The 27,859-nt window shown below is 39.1% G+C and overlaps 1 protein-coding gene across 1 annotated transcript in view; it reads right to left on the minus strand.

The window, feature by feature from the left end:
• COL21A1 (collagen type XXI alpha 1 chain) overlaps positions 1 to 25,472 on the minus strand; it is a 185,265-nt gene extending 159,793 nt beyond the window's left edge. The window contains exon 1 of the mRNA XM_055330678.1: positions 25,328 to 25,472. The gene's annotated coding sequence lies outside the window, so the exon portion shown is untranslated. The remainder of the gene's footprint in view (positions 1 to 25,327) is intronic.
• Positions 25,473 to 27,859: the final 2,387 nt, after the last annotated feature.

Raw genomic sequence — 27,859 nt, forward strand, 5'->3', positions numbered from 1 at the left:
ATATCTGAACCAAGAGTCTCCTCTCTGTCAACTTAAAACTGTGGCCAACTAAATTGTTAAGACTGTAATTACAGTAAAATGTCAGGCCCTTCACAGTTCTTGACATAAACATAGTAGATGCACAATAATTGTAAATGTTGAATGAAGAGGCCAAATCATGATGTTTAACTGTACTCCATAATTTATATGTAGATTTAAAATTTTCTTCAGCAAAAGTGTATATTGCAGTCTATACTCTTCTGTGTTAGACACAATACTAATTATTTTAATATTTCCCATTCTGATACCTATACCTCATTTTAATAGATGACTGTTTCTTTTTTTTTAATATAAATTAATTTTTATTGGTGTTCAATTTACCAACATACAGAATAACACCCAGTGCTCATCCCGTCAAGTGTCCCCCTCAGTGCCCGTCACCCATTCACCCCCACCCCCCGCCCTCCTCCCCCTCCACCACCCCTAGTTCATTTCCCAGAGTTAGAAGTCTTTATGTTTTGTCTCCCTTTCTGATATTTCTCACACATTTCTTCTCCCTTCCCTTATATTCCCTTTCACTATTATTCATATTCCCCAAATGAATGAGAACATACACTGTTTGTCCTTCTCCGGTTACTGTGGCCAAGTTCAAAAAGGGTGTTGCCTGAGTTCTCCTCTGGGATTTTGATGGAATCTTGTCTCACATTTAGATCTTTCATCTATTTTGAGTTTATCTTTGTGTATGGTGCAAGAGAGTGGTCCAGTTTCATTCTTCTGCATGTGGATGTCCAATTTTCCCAGCACCATTTATTGAAGAGACTGTCTTTCTTCCAGTGGATCGTCTTTCCTCCTTTATCGTATATTAGTTGACCATAAAGTTCAGGGTCCACTTCTGGGTTCTCTATTCTGTTCCATTGATCTATATGTCTGTTTTTGTGCCAGTACCACACTGTCTTGATGAACACAGCTTTGTAGTACAACCTGAAATCTGGCATTGTGATGCCCCCAGATATGGTTTTCTTTTTTAAAATTCCCCTGGCTGTTCGGGGTCTTTTCTGATTCCACACAAATCTTAAAATAACTTGTTCTAAGTCTCTGAAGAAAGTCCATGGTATTTTGATAGGGATTGCATTATACGTGTAAATTGCCCTGGGTAAAATTGACATTTTCACAATATTAATTCTGCCAATCCATGAGCGTGGAATATTTTTCCATCTGTTTGTGTCTTCCTCAATTTCTTTCAGAAGTGTTCTATAGTTTTTAGGATATATTTTGAGAACCATTTGAATGGTAAATGGTTCTCCAACCTTTTATTTTCAGGTTGTAGGTGTCTTTCTGTCTAAAATGAGTCTCTTGTAGACAGCAAATAGATGGGTCCTGTTTTTTTATCCAGTCTGAAACCCTGCGCCTTTTGATGGGGTCATTAAGCCCTTTCACATTCAGAGTTACTATTGACAGATATGAGTTTAGTGTCATCATGATATCTATTTAGTCCTTGTTTTTGTGGATTGTTCCACTGAACTTCTTCTTAAAGGGGAGTTTTAAGAGTCCCCCTTAAAATTTCTTGCAGAGCTGGTTTGGAGGTCACATATTCTTTCAGTTCCTGCCTGTCTTGGAAGCTCTTTATCTCTCCTTCCATTTTGAATGAGAGCCTTGCTGGATAAAGTATTCTTGGTTGCATGTTCTTCTCATTTAGGACCCTGAATATATCCTGCCAGCCCTTTCTGGCCTGCCAGGTCTCTGTGGAGAGGTCTGCTGTTACCCTAATATTCCTCCCCATGAAAGTCAGGGACTTCTTGTCTCTTGCTGCTTTAAGGATCTTCTCTTTATCTTTGGAATTTGCAAGCTTCACTATTAAATGTCGAGGTGTTGAACGGTTTTTATTGATTTTAGGGGGGGATCTCTCTATTTCCTGGATCTGAATGCCTGTTTCCCTTCCCAGATTGGGAAAGTTTTCAGCTAGGATTTGTTCAAATACATATTCTGGCCCTCTGTCCCTTTCGGCGCCCTCGGGAACCCCAATTAAACGTAGGTTTTTCTTCCTTAGGCTGTCATTTATTTCCCTTAATCTGTCTTCATGGTCCCTTAATTGTCTCTTTTTTCCTCAGTTTCCCTCTTTGCCATTAACTTGTCTTCTATGTCACTCACTCGTTCTTCCACCTCATTAACCCTTGTCATTAGGACTTCTAGTTTGGATTGCATCTCATTCAACTGATTTTTAATTTCTGCCTGATTGGATCTAAATTCTGCAGTCATGAAGTCTCGTGAGTCCTTTATGCTTTTTTCTAGAGCCACCAGTAGCTGTAGAATAGTGCTTCTGAATTGGCTTTCTGACATTGAAGTGTCATCCAGATTTTGTAACTCTGTGGGAGAGAGGGCTGTTTCTGATTCTTTCTTTTGAGGTGAGGTTTTCCTTCTAGTCATTTTGCTCAGTGCAGAGTGGCCAAAAACAAGTTGTATTGGAACACGGGGGAGTATCACTGGTCCGTCCAGCTGGTCTTCTGGGGGAGGGGCCTGCTGTGCTGATTTTCAGGTGTTAGCACTTGGGGGAGCTGCTCTGCCCCTGCCTGCTGCCAGGCTCAGCGGGGGTTGTTTACCCCGTTGGGCCCCAGGAGGATCAGCCGCAGTTGCTATGGCAGCTCTGGAAGCCTGGATTCAGCCTCCGCAGGAACTACGGGGCTCGGGGCTCTCGGTTCTCCGTCCGCAGGGCCTGGAGGCTCCGGGGCGGGGCCGCTGATCTGCTCAGCTCGGGGCAGGAGCGTCCTCGCTGTCCTGGGCCCTCCCGGCCTCTGCCTGTCCCGGGGGAGGCCGGATCCTGGGCTGTGTCCCGGCGCCCTGTGCTCCGGAGCCTGCGCTGTGGGATTCGCGCTCCCGCCCCGCAGCCCCCTCCGCGGAGCCGCCGCCCGAGCCCCTCCGAGCTGCTCCGGCCCCGCCGTGCGCGCTGCAGCCCTTAGGGAGCTCGGCGCACTCCCCCGGGGCGCAGGTGTCTGTTAGTGTCCCCGGGAGCCCGAGGGCATCCCCGCCCTCCTGGGTCCTGCTCCAACTCCCTGCGAGCCCCTTTCCGCCCGCCCGGGAAGGTTGGTGCAGCTCCTGCTCCTCCGGGACGGGGCTCTCCTGTCCTGGGGACACTCGCCCCGGCCTCAGCCCGGCTCCTCCGGGGCCCCTCCCCCTCGGAGGCCTTTTGTTCCTTTATTTCTTTTTCCCCGTCTTCCTACCTTGATAGAAGCGCGGACTCTTCTCACTGCAGCATTCCAGCTGGTCTCTCTTTACATCTCAGGCCGAATTCGTAGATTTTCAGGATGGTTTGAAGGTTATCTAGGTAATTTGGTGGGGACAGGTGACTCGGGGACCCTGCTCTTCCGCCATCTTGCCCCTCCTCCTAATAGATGACTGTTTCTTAACAAGTCCCAACCTCTTCGGGACATGGTGGACATAAACAAAAAAATCATATTTATATATCAAAAAATAGGATTGTTTCCAAGAATCAACAGATTTGACCAAATCGGAATACAAAAACAATGACACTACAGGGCTCTTGTTTTCCTGATATTTTATCCCGACTGGAAAAAACACATCAATATGAGCCATTTGATGAAAATAATGACAGATTTCATTTGGACAGCCAGGCTGAAATATTATGGTTGGAGAGTATCCCATTTTATGTTACTCCATTATATAAATGTATTTAACCAAAAGTACTGCTTTAACTATCACAACCAGTGAACCAAATCATACCAACCACTTTTCCAGCCTTTCTCAAAACTGATGATGATGAAGAACAGCGAGGCTCTTGAGTAAGATACCCATGCAAAGTAAATTGCAACATAAAAACACACTTAAGACAATAAGCAGGGAAAGAAAGACAAAATTCCAATCCTCCAGGAAAAAAATCAGGAAGAGATTTCCCTTTTCTAAAATTCTAAAAATAAAGTCACTCTAACCACTAAATTAGTCTAAACACCACTGACTCCTTCAAAGCCACAATTTAAATTTCCCCCCATAAAACCCTTAAAATATTCCATTTTCCTTTAACATTATGCAAGTTACAAAAAGGCTTCTATTATGTGTGGGAGATATCAGAAAGGGACACAGAACATAAAGACTTCTAACTCTGGGAAATGAACTAGGGGTGGTGGAAGGGGAGGAGGGCGGGGGGTGGGGGTGAATGGGTGACGGGCACGGAGGGGGACACTTGACGGGATGAGCACTGGGTGTTATTCTGTATGTTGGTAAATTGAACACCAATAAAAATTAATTTATAAATAAAAAAAAAAAGGCTTCTATTAAAGCAAACAACTTCCTTTGTATAAAGTGGCCATTTCTTTAAATCTTTAAATTTTGAGACCCTGAGCTCCTGGCAAAACTAAGCACTAGACCAACTGATCATCATTGGTTCAGAACACCTGCTACTGAGTGAGGCAATGACTCAACACGTCTAAAACACTTTACAGAGCTTCACTTAGTGGTTGCCATTGTTTCATAGTAAGGAACCTTGAACATTTTAAGTAGCTAAGTTTTCTGCTCAAGTAAGAGGGAAGCTACAATAATTGGTGCAATGACAGCAACCAAAATCTACCCTGACTGCAGTAACCTGGCATTTGGCTGCCTAAAAGTTGCCACTTGAGTGAATTTTCAGCTTGTTCTTGGCCAAAGGAAGTGGCGTTTTTAGAGATGAAATGAAAAGAAACTATATCATAAAAGAATCTGGTCAGGACCTTGACCCTTGACACAAAAAGATCATTTCAAAGAAAAGGACTCAAAAAAAAAAAAAAAAGAAAGAAAGAACGAAAAGGACTTCAAATGGCAAGGATGTGTCACTGATAATCACAGGCAAAATTTTGAAGTTTCTAAATATATTATGATCTCTACTTTTTCAATTTAATCATTGATAGAGGATTTTATCTTTTTTCATTTTAAATCTCTAAAATATATTTCTAGAAGTTATATTAAGTATTATGCCTATTTTGTGATCTTTTTTCAGCTTATTTTAAAGAGTTTTCCCAAGAATCAACAAAACACAAATACCAAACAGAACTGTTTATAGAATACAAATACTAATTGGAATTGTTTAAAGAATCATAGGTCTTGAATTTTACCTTTCAAACCCTCCATCAGAAATGTTACCAGTGGTTAATTCATTCATGAAACTATCAGGCATAGGGGATACCCTAACCTAGTAGCTTTTATAGTCAAGAATGTGCCAAGATAAGGCACTTTGATTTCCTCAGTTAGAATAACAGGAATTTAATATTTCTTTTTTTTTAATATTTCTTTCTAGGAAATAGTAAAAGGTAACTTTTTACCAAATTCCCCCTTATATAGTTTTTCAACTATATTAATATTTTCAAGCTTTTCAAAACAGAATTAATTCAGGATGTTGACCATATAAATACACCAAAATGTCAGACTTTCTAACTAGCAAACTTGCTAACTAGCTGGTCTGGTTTGAGTCACATTATATTCAGGAAACCCATTTTCCTAACTTAATTTAACTTGAATTGTTTTTGTGATGGTGTTCTTTGGTTTGCTTTGCTTTTATGGGACAATGTACGCTTAGTAACTGCAGTATTGCAGTTTATATGAAAATCAGATGTTCTTCACTTCCACAAAGAACAGAACAAGGTGGCAAAACTAAATTAGGCAAGATTTAAATTAGTTTGAGAATGAAACTTTTGATGAGACTTATCAGGCATGAAAATAGGTCACTGAGAAAAAATGGGGAATGCTTTGCGTAGAGATTTCTTTTTTTTAAGTACACAAGATTCTCAACCCTGTGGGATGACTTCTGTAGGGGGAGCCCACCAACAGTTGAATGGACTTGGGTGCTTTTCCAAGCTTTTAATAGTGACATGGAGGGTCTTCAAAGAAACTAAGAGAGTAACTCTTTCTCAATAATTAAAAGCAGAATGCAGTTCCAGACCACCAAAACTCTGCAATGCTGGTTTGTGACCTTGACTCAGAGTCACTCAGATGCACTAGGAAACCACAATCCTTGGCAGATGCACATTTTATGTGCAAAGGCTTACCAGATGTGAAGTTTGTATGATCTATGCTGTGCAATAGAAAAAAAAATGAATTTGCTATGTAATCCGGCATGCCAATTCATTCTGTGAACCAGCAGGTAACAGGCCTGGTTTCTTGTTTAAGCAGAGCCTATGGAGTTCGAATTTAAGCAGAGAAAACTTTTTAAGCCCTGCACCCTCCACCACCACCCCCTCCAATTAAAACCAATCCCATATGCTTGTTAAACCTGAAATCCCACCAAAATTTTTCTTTAGATTAAGAATTCCATCCCTCTTAAAAGGGAAATTCCCTAGGGAGACATAAACTGTTATTAGTTATTTATACTTCAGTGTAAATAAATTTCAAATCCTATCTTGACAGCTGGTTTTGATAAAAAGAATACATGAAGTTTGATTGTTTAGACTGTCAGATTCTGGTGAGATCTTGTTCTATAGGTGGGCACCATCTTGCTGGCTATATCTTCACTAGGCCTCTTCTTTGGGGGGGGGTGAGTTCTCTGGTGTCTCTTCTTATAAGAACACTAGTCCTATCATATCAGGTCCACCCTTAAGACACAATTCAGTCCATAGCAGTAGGAGAAGGAATAAATGACCATGATGGGGAGGGTATTCAGGAAACAAATCATAAAGGGCCTTTTATATCAAGTAAAGAAGGATCAATTTTGTCTGTAAAGCTCATTCTAGGATTCCCAAGGGATTTTTTTTTAATTTTTATTTATTTATGATACACACAGAGAGGGAGAGAGAGAGGCAGAGACACAGGCAGAGGGAGAAGCAGGCTCCATGCACTGGGAGCCCGACATGGGATTCGATCCCGGGTCTCCAGGATCGTGCCCTGGGCCAAAGGCAGGCGCTAAACCGCTGCGCCACCCAGGGATCCCCCCCCCAAGGGATTTTAAGCAGGAAGTGACATATTCCAGTTCACATTTTAGAAAGCTCACTATGGCAGCAAAAGGGAGAATTATGCATTGGAAATCAGAAGGGCCACAGAGTGGCAGTAAGGGCCTAATGCACAATAGAAGGAGAGAGAATAGAGGTGAGATATATCCAGGCATAAAAATAGTCCAAATTTTATTGATTATATCAGTGTGGAGAGGAGAAATTAGAATGACCCCAGTCTCTAGTTTATGCATCTAGTAGATTGCAATGTTCTTTCCTGAAAGAACTCAAGAGGAAAACCAAATTTGTTTGCTGGGGGATATAGGGGAGAAAATTTAAAACTTCTCAGTTTGTTAAAAAATTAAGTATAAGCTTCATACATGGTATGTACATATGGAATTGTTAACTTGGCAGCTGAGTACATGAACTCACCATGTCTCAGGAGTGTAGTAATAGAAGATACAACTAATGCTAGGGATGCCTGGGTGGCTCAGCGGTTGAGCGACTGCCTCGCTCAGGGCATGATCCCAGAGTTGGGGATCAAGTCCTGCATCGGGCTCCTTGCAGGGAGCCAGCTTATCCCTCTGCCTATGTCTCTGCCTCTGTGTGTATGTGTGTCTCTCATAAACAAATAAAATCTTAAAAAAAAAAGGAGATACAACTGATGCTAAGCAGAGTGAATGGATATGGACCCACTCTAGCTTACTATTTGCTTATAAGTGCAAAGGGCTGAGATCTTTGTCCATTAAAACTCTTTGTGGTGAACAAAACTTAAACATGTAACAGTGCAAGAGTAATTTTAAAAAATATTGGCTCATCTGTATGACAGAGGCATGAAATTCATTTGTTCCAAGAATTTTGGATGACATAAAAAAGAGAAAAAGCAAAATATAAAACTATATATAGTAAGCTGTATAAAACTACTTTTTACATAGAAATGTCAAAAATTGATACTTCAGATAGTGGCATTACAAATATGTGATTTTTTTCATTGTTTTCTCAATTTTTCTAAAAAGAACATATGTTTTAAAATCAGAAACAACTCATTTTTAACTTGTAGTGTTTTTAGCTAAAGCTAATATTTTTTAAAAGAGGCTCTCTGCCACCACCAGCAGACACATAATTACCCTCTACCAAGCAGGAGAGGTTAGGCTATGCTAAATAGCAAATATTTCCAAAACACTGTAATGCCTTGTAACAATGAAGGTTTATTTTTTGCTCAATATATATGTCCTATGACATATGGGCTGGCTAGGGGCTCTGCTCCACATTCCTCATTTTAGGATCTATTCTGAGCAACATGGTCACTTGCCATGGCAGAGGTAAAGAGTCCTAGAATGTCTCAAACCAGCAATTATATGTCCAGTCCAGAAACACATGTCATTCCACAGAACTCATTTGCCAGAATGAACACGGGGTCAGGAGATATAAACCTACCATGCACTTGAAATATGTTTGGCAAACAGAGCTAATAATGATCACATATAATCATAAATTCATCAGCCCCCCCACCCAGAAAAAATTGTGGAGTGATTTTTAGAGTAGTGTTGTTCAAAACTGCAAATCATGACACCTCCCCCAAGTAGATTGTGAAAACAATTTAGTAGTCATGAGCAGTTTTTTTTAACAGAATGGAATTTATGGGGAAATGTCAGAACATAATGCATGTAGAAAGGGTATTGACCATGAAACAATATTTTATACACATCTATCAAATACAGATGTGCCACAATATAAAGTATCTTCCTGTTGGTTTTGTGAAAAAAAAATTGAAAATCATCATTCTGTGGGTGCCCCCAACTCAGCCAGATAGAGATAAACATAACAATTTCCATGCTGGGTGAAAGACTAGGAAAATCTGTTCTTCCGCCATGGCATTGGTCTCAAAGAACTAAGTCTAATAATGTTCCCTCAGTAATCAATCAGGAATTATCATAAAGTAACATATTGCTAGCACCTTCTGAGTATTAGTTTCATTATTTTTTTTATTTCTTCTAAAATAAAAAATTTCAAGCTTCAAAACATTTCCCTTAACTATACAGATCCTCACTTTATTGGTTAGGAATACACACAATTTTTATATCAATTTATGTCGCATGGCATCCTTGACCAAGATGAATGGTAATAAAAATGTTTTTACTTGGTATTGCTATTAACTTATAAAACATTGTCATGAATGATTTTATCAGGTCTACTTATAAGAATGCACATTTCAAAACTACAAAATACCTATTGTATCTAACTCTTGTCAGATTTAATACTCCCAATTTTCAATATCCCACTTTTTATCTTCAACTAGAAAACACAAATTCAAAATATGCATGCACACTCTATATTTCTATATTTTTATGGGTAAAGTGCAATGTTTACCAATTTAATTTCATAGTTCTCATTTGCAAAATGAATTGTTCTCTTTCTGTCATCCATGTGAAATGTTTATAAGTGCTTACTTAAATCCAAGAGTTTCAACCATTTTCAGTATTTTCAACCTTTCCCCCAAATACCCTCCCATACTTTTTCCTATCCACCCTTCATGGCACTGTGATTTCAAAAGCCAGCCTTTGTTTCTACAGGGAAAATACTTATTAAACTGCCAAGAATAACACAATGCCTCCTCATGTGGTACAATCTTCTTTTACCTCCCAGATGGCTCCACTGCCACTTACTAGATATGCCAGAGAGATTTCCTGAGGAAAAAAGGAGTCAATGTGAACTAATACGATCTACCATCCTGACATTCAAGAGTACCAAATAAAACATGACTAAGTGCATTTAAAAGAATGGAAAATGAAAAGACTGTCCTCAAAAATAAACTAGTGTGCAATTTTTTAGCATATAAAAGGAAGTTCTGGTATGGAAAAATGATGAACATCCTGCATTTGTGAATTAAGGAAGCATCATATTCAGTTTAGTAACAGTAACTAGTTTAAAAGTGATGAATCACAATATTCTGTTCCTTCCTGGCCTTATTCAGCTAGGTATGGGGAAAAGAGGACTGTACTGGCAGCTGGACCACGTGTATCCCAACAAGACCTCTAAGACACTGCAAGAATCGGAAAAAGAAAACAAGAATTTCAGTATCTCCTCTAAAACAAACAAGGGGTGAGGAGAGGAGTGAGTTGGAGGATTTCTTTGATTTCAAATTTGCTGCAGTTCCATTTTCTTAAATAATTTACCTGATTATTTATTCCATTAAATACAATGTTAACAATTAGCCTCTCTAAACAAACCAAAAAAAAGATCATCTCTTTTCATTATTCTAAACTGGATCTACTATTATGGATTTTCTATAAATCAATGTCTTGTGAACAAAATTATCACACCTATAACATTTCTGTTGCATTCAAAGAGCTCCAAAGATATGCACAGTATCATTCTGGTCATTCTCTTTTCATGGGAGTTTCTCTTTTTATTGCTATCAGACAATAACAATTTCTTCAAAATCTTCCTCCTTGGGATGCCTGGGTGGCTCAGTGGTGGAGCGTCTACCTTCAGCTCAGGGCGTGCTCCTGGGATCCAGGACTGAGTCCCACATTGGGCTCCTTGAATGGAGCCTGCTTCTCTCTCCGCCTGTGTCTCTGCCCCCCCCTTCTCTGTTCCTCATGAATAAATAAATCTTTAAAAAAAATCTTCCTCCTTTTAAACAAATGAAAAGCACTATATAAAACTAACTAAATGCTGATGGTATGGTTTTGAGTCCTAAATGTGGAACTTATTAAACTATTTTACATTATTCTCCTCAATACACACACACACACACACACACAGTCAGCAAAAAAAATATATATATATCAGTCAAATTTGGATTATCTGCCAACTGGATGGCCAGAAATAACTAGCATGGATATTCTTAAATGGTGGAGAGTTGGGGGAAATATACAGTTGGGCACTGGAATGTGTTTTATTCTTCTACTTGAATAAAACAATGCCTGGCATTCTGGAAATTGGCAATAATATACTTCAAACTGAGTAAATAATGAAACTTTCCTAGGGAAAAAAATCAACTCAAGAGAACTAGAAAACATTTCAGTTTATAAATATTTTGGTTCATACCTTGGCAAATGAGAACAGCATGCTTTGTTTAAAACATTTTTAAATCCCTGCTATATAAGACTAGTGTGAAAAAGAGAATTAATTATAGGAGGTGACAATGTCATTAAATATTTATAAAAATTCTTGCAGAAAAGAGCCCCCAAAAGAATCACAATACACAAACTCAAGATTGTATTATTATTACTAAATTTGCCATCTACAATGCAAGAAATTCACGAGGTAGGAAACTCTCATAGCTCACTGCTCACTCCAAAATTCATTGATTCCATTCTCTTATAGAGATTTTCAAATTCAATGGTCTAAAGCAGAAACAGCTGCACTGGACTTAGTTCATGCTGGAAAACTGACATCTCTCTAGCAAGTGCCAACTGTAGTCTCAGAATTACAATATGTCAGACTTTATCCAAAAGGAGATGCTCTTATTTTCCTACATCATCCAAACGCTGCTCAGAAGAAATTGCAAACAAGATCCCTAAAGCCATATTACCCAGTGACCCAAAGGAACAATTATGGCTTGGTCCAAAATGTTCATTTCATAGCAGAATAAAGCAAGCACCAAAATGACTTCTGCTCCTTTCAACAATTACAGGTGTTTTAGAATATTGTCAGATTAACACTCAACATGATCCCTTCACAACTCCATGCCCTCTATTTCTGGGAAGGTCAGATAAACCATAATGCTCAGAGCTAGAAGAAAAAGTATTCTCAGAGCATGAGTAGGAAAAGCTTTCAGCCAGTGGTAAAGTCAGAAGTGGTCTACACAAATAAGGAAGAACAAATGGCCTCTTGGACATAATGCAACTCTTTTCTGTTTGCATCTACAGGAAGCCATGAGTATGGGCTCTTAGACTGGATTGGCAAAGCAGGTTTCAGGCAGGTTTGCCACTAGTAAAACCCAAGAGAAACAGGAAATATCCGTGTCCAGAAGACATTAGTACATTGCCCAACTCCATAATCATAACGGGCAAGTTATGGGAAACAGGAAAAAAAATCCATTTGGTAGTACACATGAAATTGCAAAAAAGGTGTGAATATTCAATAACAACTATCATCATGGAGGAAGACACAAAAATAGCAAATAGGTAACATCCATAGAAACAGAGTTAATACAGTAAAAAGATATCAAGCTTAAATGTACTTAATATATTCAGAGATATACATGAGAATATTTGAATATGTATATTAACATATTGAGAGATATGTGAGAATAATTGAAGAGGGAAGTAGTGAGATGGAAAATCAGGTTGAAGAGTTCTACCAGATTACAATGCAAAAGGACACCTGTTTTACAAAATATTTTTTAAAATTTCAAAAGGAAAGCAACTTAAGACATATGAAGAAATAATGGAAGAAAACCTTTCAGACCTTAATAAAGATTTTTTTAAAGATTTTCATTTATTTATTTATTCATGAGAGATGTGGGGGGGGGCAGAGACACAGACAGAGGGTCTCCAGGATCACGCCCTGGGCTTAAGATGGCGCTAAACCTCTGAGCCACAGGGGCTGCCCCTTAATAAAGATCTTAATCTTTAGACTGAAAATGTCTCATATGTTACAAACTGCTTGAATGTGGGGGGAAAGAAAGACCTCTTTTAGATATTGGCAAAAAATCATAATTAAAAGGATAATTTAAAAATCCTAAGTGTTTCATGGGGTAGGGAGAAAGATAAAATAGAAAGGATACCAATTTACTCTGTCCAAAAAGAATTACTGTAAGATTAACAAAACTAAGAGCTAGTTGTGGCATAGAGTTTTTTTTAATTAACAAAATCTTCCACCTATCCCTAACATTCCTCCAACATAAGCTTTTGTCTAAAATTGTTACTGGAGGGTAGCCCAGGTGGCTCCGTGGTTTAGTGCCACCTTCAGCCCACAGTGTGATCCTAGAGACCCAGGATGGAGTCCCACGTCAGGCTCTCTGCATGGAGCCTGCTTCTCTCTCTGCCTGTGTCTCTGCCTCTCTCTCTCTGTGTCTCTCATGAATAAGTAAATCAAATCTTTAAAAAAAATAAAATAAAATTGTTACTGGAAAAAAATAACATTCTAGAAAGAAAATAGAAGCTCTCGGGGATCCCTGGGTGGCTCAGCAGTCTAGCGTCTGCCTTTGGCCCAGGGCATGATCCTGGAGTCCCGGGATCGAGTCCTGCCTCAGGCTCCCGGCATGGGCCTGCTTCTCCCTCCTCCTGTGTCTCTGCCTCTCTCTATCATAAATAAATAAATCTTTAAGAAAAAGAAAAAGAAAAAGAAAATAGAAGCTCTCAAACTGGTAGCTGATGGGGAGTGAGAGATGAAGGGTGGTAAGGGTGACGAAATTCACATAAATAGGACAAATTATCTTGGGAAGGGTAATAGATACCAACTCTAGCTATTAGTAGGAAACTAGGTTTTTAATTTATATATAGTACTATGATGATTATTATTATGTAAACAGGAATATAATTTCCAGGGATAACTGGTAGGAGGAAAAAAAGGAAACAAACTTAATACCAAACAAATAGAAAAATGAATATTAATAATTATAATGAACAAGAAAGCATGGTAAAAAACAAAGTAAAATGCAAAGAGTCCAAATATATTAGCAATCATAATAAAGTTTAATGGGTTAAATTTGGTATTTAGAATTCAGAAATTGCAAATTTCAAAATAAAGATTATTTATTATTTATTGATTTAGACTGTATGTGTGCAAGCAGCGGGAGGTGCAGAGAGAGAGGGAATCTCAAGCAGACTCCAAGCTGAGTGGAGAGCCTGAAGTGGGGCTTGATCCCATGACCCCAAGACCATGACCTGAGAAGAAACCAAGAGTCTCATACTCAACTGACTGAGCCACCCAGGTGCCCCAGCGTGTAATTTTTTTTTTCAGTCCACCTGTATGCTGCTTACATGAAACCTACCTAAAACACTTGTTAAGTACCAAGGATAAATCATGTCAAAATGACCTGGACTTCTCTGATGGGAGTATTAAGGTGACATAAGATGAATACTCTGCTCAAGAGACTTCAAATGAGAACAGACAAAATGTAACCTTAATATAAAACTAAATGGCTCCCCAATAGAGAGTAACACCTGAGGCCAACATAGTAGGAAGGGTCTAGTGATGGTTTCTTAGATTTCTGCCACTTGCCCTGTCCAGTTAATTGGTTACTTATAATTTGCATAAGGGAAATGATGACCTGCAAATTATAACTCCACACAAAGCAAAGCTAAGAATGATCTCTAACTGAATGAAAGACTTTATTAAAAGATCACCTGGATAAATTATGGGCCAATTGCCACAAGCCAAAATTCAAAAGAAATGCACAAATGGGGGCTGCCCCAATGGCTCAGCAGTTTAGCACCACCTTCAGCCCAGGTTGTGATCCTGGAGACCTGGGATCGAGTCCCACGTCAGGCTCCCTGCATGGAGCCTGCTTCTCCGTCTGCCTGTGTCTCTGCCTCTCTCCCTCTCTCTCTCTGTGTGTCTCTCATGAATAAATAAATAAAATCTTAAAAAAAAAAAAAAGAAACACACAAATGTCCTGGGAGCCAAAATCTGGGTTGTAGAATGCTCAATACAAATCTGTTGGCTTCACAGCTGGTCTGAACAGACTAAAAGGTCTTAGCTAATGGTAAACTGAAGTCATTATTGTAAACTGGCTGCCAACAATTAGTTCACTCTTGGGCTACACCCTCTTTATTCAGCAACCAATGATCAGAAAGAATCGAACGTCAATGGATCTAGAGAAGGTTATCAGACTGGAGATGTAACTGGAAACCACTGCAAAAAAGAAGTTTTAGAATATGATGTTCCACTTGTCTTCAAATACTGGCAAGACTGCCATGTGGAAGAGAAATTAAACTTCTCCCTGTCACTCCCAGAGTACAAAACTCCAGGAAGGAAGTTTTAATTTTAAAAAGCTTTTAATAAATGGGCATGTCCCTCAAACTGAAAGGTTCCCAACACAGGAGGTGTCTGGAATAGGACAGTATGCTATAGGGATAAGCATTATTGATACCAACAATATTTATACTGTAAACAACTATTTCTAATATAATTTCCAGCCCTATGATTTATGTTGACTACAGTGTGTGTCTAAACCAATCATTTGTCCAAACTGAATCATGCTTCAAGAAGCAGGATTAAGCTCCACCTTCTCAACAAAGCACATCATGACAAAAACAGACCACACCTTCCACAGCGCCTACTTTCAGTATTAGACCATTTAGAGCTCCATGATAGTCTTATTTTGTCTTTTAAAAATAATATTTAAAATAGTCAATCTCTCAACAGTATCATAAACAACCTGGGGTCATGACCAACATTAATCTATCAAGCATCTTGGTAGGCACTGAGATTAAACTTGCTAACTCCATTTCTCATTTTTTTTCATATAGCACATAGTCAATGTTTTTATAATCACCAACATTTCCTTGTTGTAAATATAATAAAATACAAAGCAATGCCTTCCTTGAGAGTTTCTATATCCCACATTCTGCTTGATATACCAAAATTCCTGCATTTTTTCCATCTAAAACTTCCCAACTCCCTAGAGAGAATGTTAGACTGAAACACATTTTTGCAGATTTTGAAGATAATAAAATATGCCTTCATCCTTTCCCCTTTTACCTTAGAATATATCAATAGATGGCTCTGAGAAAACAGAAATCTCAGGAGAAAATTTTGAAGAAAAAAGTCAAAATATGAAATTCTGTAAAGTAATAAAGATTAGAAAAGTCTTACTACTCTAGAAAAGCGAGGCTGCATACATGTCCTCTTTACTGCAGCTTTGAAATACTGTAGCTCTGTATAAGTGGATTCCTTGAGGATACTGGTTTGGGTGAAATAGACTAGCCTTGTCTAAGGATTGGCAATAATAAGACAATGAAAGAAAGGAATAGGAAAAAATTTCTTCTGCAGCTCACATTATGATATATGCTCATCTTTGAGGATAAACCGGAAGAGAGGATAAAGTAGAACAGATACACTTATTTTTAAATTTAAATTAGTATTTAACTTTGAAATGTGAAATTATTATTGATTCTCTAGCCTTACTTATGCTGCTTTAGGCTTAAAATTCAAAAAGATGGCAGGTTACTAAAAGGGAAATTTCAAATTCGACTTGGCAGCCATATTCAAGATGATGTAGAAACATTTAAAATGCACAAACTCATTGCATTACTCAAACTTAGCATTTAATAATGTAACAAGCCTGGCCAAAAATTGTCCAATGTGAAATTACACTACCCATCTAGAAATTAAAAATATTTAGAGGCATAGTTAAGGAAACACAGATGCACGAATGGCTCTAACTAACCTGTATTGGTAATTGGCCATTCATTTAATTTAGAATGAATCAGAGATCAAAAACATTCACATTTTTTACCAGGGTCTGACATGTGTAGTCTAAAAGTAATAGATTCTGATTTCAGTGCCTCCAAATTTTCCCTCTGTCAAGCCTCAGTCAGTTGAATTCAATTTATATGTTTTTTTTTTGTTTGGTTTAGTCTTTTATTTGATAGACTATGTACTAAATCTGAATACTCTGTAGAAACTTACTTATGTACATTATATAAGTGGAAATTACCAGTTTTGAGAAAACAGATCCAACCACAGATGCTAATAATAAACTCTCAGATAGTGAATGTGAGGCAATTAACACGATTACAAACAACAACCTCTTTAAAGCATCCTACCATAAGCAGCATAAAACAATCTTAGGAGCTTTATGGTATGACAACTAACCCTGACATCCAGAGCATCCATGCAGAAGTTTGCTAAGAGATTATGAGTCCTTGAGGACAGGGCTTATATCTTATTTATCATTGCATCACCAGGATCTAGTTTAAATTATAAAGAATGAAAAAAATATTTGCTGAATGGATAGACAAATGTATATCCTATACAAATGCACCAAAGTCTGGGCTGCAACAGCACAAGGAAACCTAGCTGACAAAGCAAATGAATACTGAAACCCCAGACTGCATCTGCTTATTGACATGGCTATCTTCTAATTTTCACAAAGCTGTGATAATGGGCTATCTGTGTCCCTGACCAAAGAGATCTCTGCAATTGCTAAATCCAGGAACTGGTGATATACCACCTATAGTTGCAAACAAGACTTGAAGATACCTTCAGTCCCAACAAACCACCACAGTGACCTTCTGGGACTGTGCCAAATGGCAAAGGATGACAGTCTTGCAGACTCCAGATCAACACAAGTATTCCTTGCAAAGGCCACTGTTACTGCCACCTAGTGTACTGCCAGTTTCAGGAGACACCATTCTGCCACCTAGTGTACTGTCAGTTTCAGGAGACACCATTCCCTGCGTCCATACTTTCCTCTCCTTCAGCCCAACGTAGACAATGGCAAAATTCTGGATGTGCCTCTTCAAGACCCAATATACAGAGGATATTCACATCCAAAGTAATAACACAGGGCATCTGGGTGACTCGGTCAGGTAAGCATCTGACTCTTGATTTCGGCTCAGGTCATGATCTCAGGGTTTTGAGATGATGCCCCACGTGGGGTTCTACACTCAGCACAGAGTCTGCTTAAGACTCTCTCGCTCCTCCCTCTGCCCCATCCCTGCTCAAACATGTACACTCTCTCTCTCCCTCTACATAAAATAAATCTAAAAAATAAAGTAGTAATGCATTTTTCAAAAGATAGATATATCCCAGTCTCAAGTGTGAAAAAGCTTAAAAGTAGGTAGAATATTATACTTATGATAATAACAAATTTGAGCACTTTTTATCTGCCAGGCACTATGCTGAGATGTTTATTTGAATTATTACAATTAACCTTCCTAACCATACAAGAAGTTGGTCCTATGGTCCTCACTTGACAGATGGACAAATTAAGCTTTAAAAAGTTAAATAAGGGCAGCCTGGGTGGCTCAGTGGTTTAGCGCTGCCTTTGGCCCAGGGTATGATCCTGGAGACCCGGGATCGAGTCCCACGTTGGGCTTCCTCCATGGAGCCTGTTTCTCCCTCTGCCTGTGTCTCTGCCTCTCTCTCTCTCTCTCATGAATAAATAATAAAATATTTTTTAAAAAGTTAAGCACAAATTCACACAGGTGCTAAGTGTCAAGCCCATGCTATACAACACCCATGATCTGAGCTATTATCCTACATGGCCTCAATGTCTTAAGAGTACAGAATATTCTTTTGGCATTCACAAGGAGTAATAAGCTGATTTTCTGCTTTTACAAAAATATTTGTGTCACTTTAGCTGTATTTTACTATCTGTAATTAGTATCTAGTATTTAAAAGCACATCTGGCACAACATGTACTTTATGAATTACAAGAACATAAATTAATCACACTATAACATCATTTTCTCTCATTTGTATGAGAATTCAAAATTATAATTTCAAACATCTCCATCTACATAGCATCTAGTTAGGCATTCATTTTTGCATTATAAAATACATGTATATTTAAAAACAGACAAAAGGAAAGCAGAAAGAAAATATCTATCATTCTACAAACCAAAGACAACTGTTAACATTTTAAGAAACATGCAATTCAGAGCTCAAAAATATAATTTGATTACTCATATAAACCTGATTTCCCCCACAAAACCCATAACTCAGAATCAGAATTTTTTTTTCAAGTGTTGAAAAGAGCAATGATCATTTTTTATATAATTCCCCACATGGAGGCCAGAGAAAATTTTGTTTAGCCATCATGAAAAGATATGTACGATTTTCTTGAAATAAAAAGATGTTCTTTCATTATTCTGCATTCACTATTATCTATCTTTTCAAAAAGCATGTTAATAGGAGTGTGTTCTACATTTCTCAGTAGGGTAATTTCCTAAAGTATTCTACTCCACATTGACTTAAACTCTGTATATAGATGCTCTGGACTGCAATTCTTTACATGTCCCATGATGGCTTCAAACAGTGCTTGCAACCAAGGAAAAGAAAAACAATAGCTAAATGAAAGAAGACCTTCCAATCACACCTGCTTGGCTGTCCCTTCCTGCAGGATTTTCAAAGCTACTAGTTATCAGTAAGTTGGTGGCAGCTGAGGTTAGAATCCAAGTTTCTCATTTCGTGGTTCAGAGCCTTCTTGGAAACAATGAAAGTGTCTATTTATTAAGTATATTACATATAAATATTATTATTACTATTGAAGTGGTATACAGAAATGACATGTAGATAGTAGGTACCTACTTGGTCACATCACATACTTTAGTGGCTTGCTGTCCCTAAATATATACAGAGCTTGAATCAGGCTCCATGTACCTCCACTTCCTGGCAAGAATATGAACCCTTCTTTTTTCATTTCCACCCCTCTCCTCATTCCAAAGGAACCCAAGTGAGAACTCCACTTAACCCATTTTAGTGAAGACAGTTACCATGTCATTCCTGCTCCCCAGTTTTTATTTCTCTCTCTCATTTCAAACCTTAGTCTGGAGGTGCTAGCTCACAAGTGATTCAAACAAGAATAGAAGTGTAAAAGGAGCTGTAAAATGATGAAAAGGCAGACTGCCTAAAGCAAATGAAGTTTCTCCAGGGAAGTGGTGGAGTTGCCTATCTTGGGTGTTTACTTTCCTCACAGTGCTTCTCTCTGGAATAAACTCTCCATTTCTCACCAAGACATGCCTTCAAATCATGCTCAACCCATTCTAAAAACGGATCCATGGTAGTATGTCAAATGAGAGTCAAAAATGGATGGAGAAGGGGCACCTGGGTGGCTCAGTGGTTGAGCGTCTGCCTTTAGCTCAGGTTGTGATCCCGCATCAGGCTTCCCACAAGGAGCCTGCTTCTCCCTCTGCCTATGTCTCTGCCCCCCTCTCTCTCTCATAAATAAATAAATAAAATCTTTTTTTAAAAAATAGATGGAGAAGAAACTAAGTGACATATCAGGCTTTGTTGATTTTTCTAAATTTAAATCAGAACAATTTTTGCCTTATACATTTTTTTAACTTAAAGATATTTACAGAATGTTATTTTCACATAATAAATTGAAGGGTGTTTTCCATTTAAAAAAAGAAAAAGGAAAGAAAACTGCCAAATGGCTATTAATAGACTTACTAAACTGAATTTAGCAACTTCTTTGAATCCCCCTAGGACAGCCAAGCACGTGGTAGGCACTAAACACTATTTAATGAATGGCTGAACATTACAAAGAATATTCTTGTCTTATCTTTAATACTCTACCTAATTCTGGGTACTATTGGAAAACACAGGCCTAGACTCATTCTGTGAGGTACAAATTCTCTCTCCCTAATAAAGCAGCAAAATACATATATAGCAAGGTTTAGAATTTTTGAAAATATGTATTTCAAAAAGTTGTTTCAACCACTGAATCACCTATGGATTTGAAAATAACCATAAACATGCAATACCTATGTTCTGAGTGTCCCTATAACATTTTAAAACTAAATTTCCAAAGAATATTTTTAAAAGAACAAAATTTCTATAAATCTCAAATATCAGTACAATCTCTTTTTCCTTTGAATGTTAAAAGAAAATTTTGTTGAGCATTTCTCTTTTCTTCTTGATATCATTAATTGTAAAAACAAATAGTTAACAAATAGCATAACATTGCAATCATGGCTAAATTGACCTAGATCAAAACAACACAACTCAAAATAAAAACTAAACACTGAATAGAACACAAGCAACTGGCAGGCTTCCCAGAAGGTCACTAAACTTGGACATGAAAAAACTGTCAACGTTTCCTGAAATTTTCAAAGATATCTCTTTAAGTTTTTTCATTAGTAAAAACCAAAATGCCAAAGAAACAACAAAGCAAAAAACTAAACTGAATCCTTATAAAAGACAAACCTAATAGAAAAAAATATCCCTTTTACAACTGACAGCTATAAATTTATTTTTTTGGCATGATGGGCATGTTGTTTTCAGTGGTTTTTCATTAAGGAAGTCTTCTGAACAGGTAACTCTGAAAGCAAACTGGGTTGAGTGGGTAGATCTGTAGCATCCCAATAACACTCTATCTTGGATTATGTTCCTCTGTCACATTATCTGATTTTTCAGAAGGTAAAGTAGTTGAAAGAAAAATGTACTGAGTAGAACACAGGAACCCTGATTTGTTACCCAGTGCTACAACTAGCTCTCCATAAGCCTTTAGTCAAGAATGATGCCTCTGAGCTTCTGTCTCCTCACATTTATACTAAATCAATCATAATATTCCTTAGCACTGAATACGTGGGAATCCCACAGATACCAATGTATAATGTTACAGGGCCTCTCTTTATAAAGGACATGATTACCTTACTGCTTTTCACAACAAATTAACCAAACTGGTTAATTTTTTCATCAGCTTGAGTATTAACAGTCTAAAGAACTGTGCTCAGGTGATAGTGATGTTCAGTCAACTTTGGCAACCAGTGGGTTAAAGCAGTGATTCTCAAAGTGTGATCTCTGGCCAGCAGCAGCATCTGGGAACTTTTAGAAAAGTTATTCAAAACGTTGTATTATTTTCTGAGAAACTTGAAGTACTTCACTTATTCTGATACAAATTCTCTCACTATCTAAAACAGAAAAACCATCAAATGAACATAATCTACATTTTTTTTTTTAGGATTCAGTTTTGAGAGGTGAAAACAGAAAAGAGAGCTTCAGCTTAAACCATTAAGTCCAAGGTAAAATAACAGCAAATTCTTATTAAGCATTTACTCTGAGTCAGGCACTGTTAAAAGAACCTTATGGATGTTAACGAATTTACTCCATACAACCACCCTGCTGAGGTAGGTTCTGTTACTCCAATTTTACTACTGAGCAAACAAACAAAAAACATATGCGACTTGCCCAAGTTCAAACAACTAATAAGTGGCAGAGTCAAATACAAGGCTAGGCAGGCTGGCTGAAGAGTGTCCTCAACCGTAAGATGGCAAAGAAAGTTAGGGAACTTGGTGTCCATGACTGTTTTGGCGTGAGACTGGACTAAATGCCAAAAATAAACATTTCTACTTTGTTTTTCACAAGAATGATAATGAATCTAGCTAAAGAATTACTATTGCATGCTAAGAAATATGATCCAAAGACAATAAATACAAAATAAAAACATGTATCCATTTCCACTGATGTGTTTTACTTACAGGACTTCCAAAGATTGGCCTTAATGATAAAACCATCCACATTGGAACAAAATAGGCGCTCAAAATGAACTAAGTAAATGCCAGGTAACTCTCATCAAAACCTTTCTAAGTCAGCCAGGTTATGTAAATCAAGTGCAATTAAGCTAGCTTCTCTAAAACCATCTCTGCTCGTCCTTATGCGTACAAGTGGAGAATCATAAAATCACTGTGGGGCATTGCAGTATTGATCATTCCTAATTGACCACTCACTGCAGTGGTGCCACATCCTTTCACTGCAAATTGCAACATCACAGACTCTCTTAGCTCTTCAGATAAATTATCCAGAACATATACTTTGATTACTGAGAGTTTGCTTCCACATGCCTTCATTTTTCCCATCAAGATATGTATCTCTAATCTTTCCTTTTCACCCCCACAGCTACTCATTTCATGCCTAGTGAGTTAAGCAGAAAGCCCATTAAATTGTAATGACAATTTAATAACATTAAATTTTAATTATATTCAATCTAACATTCAATTGTAATGTCAAAAGTATCCTAATAAAGACCTGATTGCCTGAATGAAAGAGTTACTAAGATGCTTATATGCTGGAACCTGTATTACCTTTAGTCTCCAGGAAGTAACAGAAGATTAATAATAGGCTAGCATAACCTCTTGAATTCAAAGATGCAAGATGAGTTATAAAAAGATGCTATAAGTTATAAATCTAATATTCAACTTATCACTAAAATCAAAGGATAATTAAGACTAATTTCAAAGTGCAGAATAATTTGGCATCCTTTTTGGAATTGATACCATATTTTTTCACCAGAACTATTTGGTCCTAAGAGGATCATTCAGATCAGTTCCAGTCCAACAATGTGCAAAGAATTGCTTTTTGTGTATGTGGTTTGAAGCATTTTGAAATTATTGCAGTTAAGGAGAAAAAGGATTCTTAAATTACCTCACCTACCCTTTTTGCCAGTTGAGGCCTGTCCTTGTTCTGTGTCCTCATTTTGCTTTCTCTTATATTCTCTTAAACAAACCTTCATGTAACTAGATAAGGTTTCATTCTATGCTCACTCTCAAGAACCTAAGAAATACTTCTCAAGTATTCTTGGTACTTCTCAAGTGGTTCTCTTGGCTGCCACAGCATGCCACTTTTAGATGCTCTCTTACCATCTGAATTTTCTTTGATAAGGAAAGATATTGTGGAGAGCCAGATTTTTAGACTATTTAAATGTGAATGCTAATAGATTATAAAATCTACCAGGTAGTGAATGAAATCCTTCACCACAGAGAGTGAATAAAGACTAGATGATTTGAAGCTAATCAAGTTAAAAAATAAAATTCTAGAAGGTTCCATATAAAACACGCAATAAAATTATGAAGAGAATTTGAAAACATTCATATGTTCACATTCTGGTAAAAAGCAAAATTGTAAATTCTAAGGGTTAGGTTGGCATTTAAATACAAAATCTGACCATGTAACCAACATATTTTTCATTTCAAGGTGTTTAGGGATTAGGTTTTTTTTGTTCTTAGTATGAGAGTGGTGTATGTATATGTCACACTAACAAATATTTAATTAACTATTTTAAACACATTGGAAACATTATTTCACTTAACTCTGACAAAAATGTGAGAATTATGAAGGATGCATTGTACTACTACAGTCCCCATTTTATAGATGGGAAAAGTGAGGCTCAAAGAAGTTACACAACCCTCCCAGAGCACAGGAAAGCAGAAGAGCACCTTCTGAACCTGAGTCTTGAGCCTCAGACAAAGGCTCCCATTCCTAACTACTACCTGTGTTTTCCCCAGTTCTCTAAACACAAGCTTAGTACCTGTCCCTTAATAACTCTGTACACAATTACAAATTGGCACAGAAAATACCAGCTTGGAAAATTAATGTTCTCTGTACAGAAAGTCTTGCCACGGTTACCACTGTGTTCACCACAGCACACATGTGCTGGGACTGGAGTCATGCCTATTCTAGCTTTTTATCCAACATCAGATTTTCTAACCCATTTAAGCCTGTTTGCAAAGTCATTCTATTTCTGTACTAATGACTTAGAAACAGCTGGAATTTTTTTTTTTAGCCAAAATTTTGGAATCTCAAATCTCTAAGAAAAAAAGAAGGCACTTTGGGTAATCCAGAGACCTGCAATGCTGAATTCCCTTTCACTATGGAGAACTGGCATGAATCCCTTAAACCTCCAACTGCTTAAAAGGGAGGGGAGGGGCGGTCTAGTAATGTACACTGATGACAGGGATGATCTGTAATCATCTCACTGGGATCCAAAGATTCATGTTATTACAGCTACAAGACTCCTATGTACATTTCTTCTTTGGCTTCATTTCAGCTCTAAAACAATAAAATTTCTATTCTCTCCTAAAGTATGCAAATTCTACTATGTAATAACTGCTCAAGATGATAGCTAAGTCTCTACTCTTTACAAGTTCCTCCAAAGTTCCCAGTGTGTGTGTGTTTGTTTTTTTTTTTAATATGTGTCAAACCCTACTGATGCATACCTAGGATTTTCTGAAAAGTGTTCCTTTTTCTCCTCCGCACGGTGAAGGGGAATTTGCAGGTGCTTGCCTTTACCTTAACTGAGATCCAACCCAACAGTTCTCAAAGGTGAGTAAACACTAGCATCACCTGGAGGGCTCATGAAAACTCCAGCCTTCCTCCCAGAGTTTCAGCCTGGGCTCCAGATTGTCCCTACAAGTTCCCAGGTGATGCTCATGCTCCTGACCAGAGACCACACTTTGAGAACCACTGCTCTAACCCACGGGTTCCCAAACCATTCCACATGGAAATCACCTGAGAAGAGTGGTCTTTAAATGTGCACGTCCCACTCCTACAAATTCTGATTTAATTAGCCTAGGGTGCTGCTCAAGCGCCAAGTTTTGTGAAGTTTCCCCAAGCGCGGGCACCGGGCAGCAACCTTACGGGGCCCTCGGGGCCGCACGCACCGCCCGCTGCCCTGCGCGCTCGCCCACGCTCCCGGCGCGCCACGTGTGGACGCCGCCGCCCCTTCCAAGGGGACGATGGGCTCAGGGGTGTACATCACAGCACCATATTTATTTTCGGGACCAAACACCCCGAAGCAGAAAAAGAAAAAAAAAAACCCAGCACCCCAGCGAACCTCCCAAGAGTCAGTAACACCCAGTAACTTTGCAAGACAAACCGTGCCATCCCAGCCTGCAGCCTGGGCGCGGGGCTGATCTCTCGGCGCGGGAGAGGCTGGAGCCCCAGGACAACCAGGATGTCGAACTGCACCCCGAGGGGGACAGCCCTAAGCCCCCCATCTGTCCTTTCTGGCAGGGTGAAGGGAGAAGGCGCTGCCCCCTTACCTGGCGCGGCGCCCGGGGTCAGGGTGGCGGTCGCAGCCAGCTGCGGGAGGCACCAGGCTTCGGGGGCGTCCCAGGCAGCGCGCAGCCCCCAAGCGGGCGGAGCGCGGGCCGAGGTAAGGCTGCTGCCCTCCGCCCCGAGCCCCGTCTCCCGCGGCTCTGGCTCTGGAGCTCGCTCTCAGCCCCCTGGAGGCGGAGCCCGGGAGATAAGGTCCGCACTCCCCACCCGCCCCCTTTCCGCTGGGCAAGGCCGGAGGGTGGGTTTTGGATCGCGATCTCCAAGTGCGAACTGCTAATTAACCCTGGTGGAGACACGCTCGGTTCGAATCCCGCCGGGACCCGAGAGTGCGCGACGGGAGGGGCGGACGGAGCAACTACCCGGGAAGCGGGAAAGTTCCAGGCACCGCGGAGGATGAAAGGCGAGCGCCAGGGGCGGCGAGGGCCGGGGCTGCACGGATCAGAGGTGCCTGCCCCCCTAGGCCGTGAGAACGGCTCCCAGGGGGCGCCCCGCAGCTGACTAGTAGCACCTGCCTTTGATCTAAGGAAACAGTTGCCAGAAAACACGAGTTCACTTTCAAATAGGTAGGCAGTTACCTTTGAGGACCTATAAATTACAGGAAGTTCTGGAACAAGGCGACTGCCTTTATGACAACAAAGGAATAATCTGTTGCTCTGTCCATCACTCGCAGAGCCCCAGAAAGTTGTGATTAGAACTCCAGTGTGTCCTGAGCCCCCTTGCCCCCTCACCTGTCACTCTCCCCACTTCTCACTCTGCTTGACCCCCCACCCCCGCCATTGTGGCCTGTTTGCCCTTCTTCATACATATCAGTGTGTTGTCTCCCTACTTTATCTACCTCCAAAGTTCTATCCCAGACCCTATCATAGTTGCCTGCTTCTAATCATTCAGGTCTTAAATGCCCCTTCCAGAGAGCCCTTCCTGCACGCTCCATCCAAATGGAACTCCCGCAATGATTCACATCCCCTAATTCCACTTTATTCCACTCAACAGATTACTTATTACTCTTTGAAATTGTATTAATTGATCTTTTGCTTTGCATCCGTCTCAAGAGAAGCTCCATGAGGACAGAGAATAGGCCTTGTGCCTAGCCTTACCTTCAGCACCAAGAACAATACCTGGAACATTAGTAGGTGCTCAATAAATATGGGCTGAGTGGATATCTGAATCACTTTCTCTCCAGGGGAGAACCTTCACAAAGAAATGCCTGACTTCCTTCCTTCAATAACTGAATCCTACTAAGTTCAGGTCAGACACAGTGATCTTGGGATGATTATCATGTTCTGAATTTCCCCATTCATTTATATATTCATGTTATAGTCCATTCGTATACAAATACATTTCTTACTAGGTCATATCAATGAAAATATGACAACTTCCCAATATGGAAACATAGATAACAGCCCCATATATATACAGTAATTTTCTGGGGAGAGGTTCTATGGTTTTTTAGATTCTCAATTCATGACCCTCTGCTTTTCATGTATTAAAAGGTTAAAAGCCTCTCATTTCAGGTATTCCCATGTCTACATCTCCAACCCAAGTCTCTTTCTCTGTTAGCCAGTATCCACTGATGGGACACAGTATCCCAAGTGTCCACTGGACATCTTCACTTATATGAATAACAAGCACTCAAATAAAATGTGGTCAAGACTGAGTTTATCTTTCTGTTCCCCTTTTAAAAAGCCTGCTCCTCCTCACTGTATTCCCCACCTTTCTCAGTCACCACCATTCAAGCAATTGCTCAAGATGGGACTTTGCCTCACTCTTTACTCTGAAGTAAATATGACCCTCTCCTGATTAAAACACTAACATGGTTTTCCATTGCTCTTAAAATAAGCTCTGAATTCCTTAAAATATCTCCAAGTCTGTTTCTTCTCCACCCTCAGGAATTGCTACTTCCTCTCCACCTCCTTGCCCCCTTAGTCTCTAAACACTAGCCATACCTCAAATTCTGCTGCCTCAGACCGCCCCCCCCCATGCTCAGGCTTCCAACCTGAGCAACTGAGACATAATTTATTTGTGTCATTTTTAACCTGCTAAGTTTTGGAGAATTTGTTATGCAACAATAGAAGACTAACGCAGAGTCTGTAAGCCCAGATATTCTAGCAAAGTCTGAATTCCCTGGGCTATTTTCTCTAATATCTTCTTAATGTCCAATTAATATTATGTAATTATTATATTCTTCAATAAATACTTTATTAATTATTTAATTTTTATTTAATAATTATTATATCTTTTATTTAAGACTTGCACATAAACCTTTAAATTTAAAAATTAGAAAAGAGAATATGCTTGCCAAGTAAAATTTCCCTACTTTTTTTTAGAACATTATTGCATTCAAATCTCCCTCCTCAGTAACAGAAATCTAAGCCATAGACCACAAAATCAGAGCAGAAGAGACCAAAAGAATCTTTCATTTCCTTTAGAGTATCTTCTGTCTCTTCTCAGCCCCCACCCAAACCCTGGCTCTGGATATAGAAAGAGCTGTGTTACAAAATGATTGCCTTTAATTGATA

This window comes from Nyctereutes procyonoides, unplaced genomic scaffold (assembly GCF_905146905.1).
Source record: "Nyctereutes procyonoides isolate TBG_1078 unplaced genomic scaffold, NYPRO_anot_genome, whole genome shotgun sequence".
Lineage (NCBI taxonomy): Eukaryota > Metazoa > Chordata > Mammalia > Carnivora > Canidae > Nyctereutes > Nyctereutes procyonoides.